Raw genomic sequence first — 2,715 nt, 5'->3', positions numbered from 1 at the left:
TCTACTTAAATCTTAAAACAGTATATAGTACTTTGTTTACACTTTCATGAAATTTGTCCTGTTTCATCTCATGATTTTCCTCCTCTGATTCTTACTGGAAGTTATGTTCTTTCTCTTTTCACTATGATTATTCACATAACTAGGACAGATACGATTGCAGTATAGATATAGAGGTTACACCACTTGAAGCACAAAGGCTTGGCTTCTGGTCCTGTGTCTTGTCTGGCTGCTGTTGATAGATAACCAACATGGTCTTGGTAATTACAATATGCTGTAATGTGTGCAGACTGGAACAGCACAAATTTGTCTTATTAAGGTATTTAAAACTCTCACTTTTGTTTGAACATTGTTTATTCATTCAATTTTAGTATGCCTAATAAGGAAAGTTTCTGTTCTTCCACTTCACACTGATTACAAAACCTGCTTGTATAACACACAGCAGCCAGAGATGACTTAGGATCAGACACAAAGCCTTTGAGTTCCATGTTTTCTAACCCATTTAATTTTTCAGGGCAAAGCTGATTTTTTTATAAATATAATGAGAGAGCAACAGATGTATGAAGCAGGAGAACCCTGGATTTTTATTACACCTAAGCTCTTCAGTACCTCCCACACATAAATAATAAAATTCCACTGAATAACTAACTAGGAAATATTTTATTTCAGGAGATGAATGAAATTCGCCTTTATTTTAATTACTTTTATTTTTCTGTGGGTCTGTCTGTCTCTTTTTTCCCTATATCTGTACCTATCTCTCTGTGTCTCTGTCTCATCTATCAGTCTCTCTTTTTTGCTCTGTGTGTGTGTGTCCGTGTCCGTGTGCCCATGTGTCTGTTTATGTATGTATGTGTGCGTCTCTGTGTGTGTGTAGTGTGGTGAAAGTCAAAGGGCATTTTTCAGAAGTAAGTAGTTTTTTCTTTCTGTCATGTAGATTCTAGGGATTAAGTTTAAATTGTCAGTCTTGGTGGAAGCACCTTTTCTGCTGAGCATCTCACCACGTCCTGGTGAAAAAATCCTAACAAAGGGTGTTCTTATGTTTTCCATGCCTCAATTTTATGATAAACTAATGAAAACACACCCAAAATTCATTACATTATTTTCAAGAACCTCTTACAAGAAACCACTTAGATCTCTAAACTTTTGTTTTTGAAGTCAAACTACCTAGGTGAGATTTATCGATTAGTTTGCCTAGATGACTTTTCCCTAATTTTCATATTACTGGAATCTACACCATTAGATGTGTTCTTTTTCAATTTTGCCTTCATTGCAAAAATACTATATTAAGATGCTATATAGTTTTTTCTTTATGTTTTTATAGTTAGAAAAACAAAAAAAAAAAATTGTCATTTTTTACCGTGTGGCCACTATAGAAACACTACCAATATTTTTAAGGTTGATTTATCTCAGCTACTTGGAAGAAAAAATAGGGTTTGAAAGAACGTAAAAATTTAGCAAATAAACAACTTGAAATTAAAGTTCTTCACATTACTGAAGAACCAGTCATGAAAGTCACCATAGCAATGGTACAGAGGTGTTTAAACATATCTCTATAAGATTATATTGATTTCACTAACCTTTATAAAAACCCCAGTTTCTTTATTCAATAGCCAATAAAAGCAACACATATACAGAAGGACTTCCCACAACACACTCTTGCTAGAAACAAATTATTACTAAAAGAAAGAAAAAGGTTATAAAATAAAGTAATATAAACATAAAAACAAATAAACATCAATAAGACAAAACAAACAAACAGAAAAAAACTAGCCAAGTTTCAAATGTTACAAGGTGGGTTTTGTACAAGTAATTTTTATTCATCCTTTGAAACAAAAGATAATTCTGGAAGAGTAAAAAATGAGTGTTATATTTTAAAGAACTGAAAAAGCATGGGATAAAACCAGACTCTCTGAACATGGTGGACAATGAGGGCTGACTGAGAAGCCGAGGACAATGGCACTGAGTTTTGATCCTGCTGCATGTTCTGGCTTTGTGGGAGCCTAGTCTGTTTGGATGCTCAACTTCCTAGACCTGGATGGAGTGGGGAGGACCTTGGACTTCTCACAGGCCAGGGAACCCTGACTGCTTTTTGGACTGGAGAAGGAGGGTAAAAAGAGGGGAGGAGGAGGCGGAAATTTTTAATAAAAATAAATAAATAAATAATAAAAAATGAATGCTTTGTAGGACTAAACTAAAGAAGAGGCATTAGTAAACTGTAATATATGACATGAGTATGCCACAACAAAAATAATTACAGATACAAATAAATATCATTTTTTACTAACAAATCTCATTATTTTGCTAGATTGATGATCATCCAAAGAAATATCAAGATTGAGAAATTACAAAGATGAAAAGTATGACATTTTCAGGAAAACATGAAAATGTAAGTTATTTATGTAAAATTTTGTATAATGCTAATGAAATATATTTTTGTTTTTAGCAGCCAACTAATATAAATTTTTTTAAACACTTAGCTTTTCTGAAAATAAATTATTACCACACTTGTATGTATGATAAGGTATGCAGACACACAGATACAGATACACTCATAAATCTCTGCAGAAACTATGTATATATTATGTCATTGTTAAATTTTATAATACTTAAGACTGTAAATTATAAAAGCATGTGAGATGAAACCAGTGAAGACATCCTATCCTGACTACCTGAAATCCATCCCTGCACCCTTATGATGGGAGGAGAAAATTACATCCT

The sequence above is a fragment of the Microtus ochrogaster genome, linkage group LG9, assembly GCF_000317375.1.
Source record: "Microtus ochrogaster isolate Prairie Vole_2 linkage group LG9, MicOch1.0, whole genome shotgun sequence".
Classification (NCBI taxonomy): domain Eukaryota; kingdom Metazoa; phylum Chordata; class Mammalia; order Rodentia; family Cricetidae; genus Microtus; species Microtus ochrogaster.
This window is presented reverse-complemented; position numbering follows the sequence as displayed.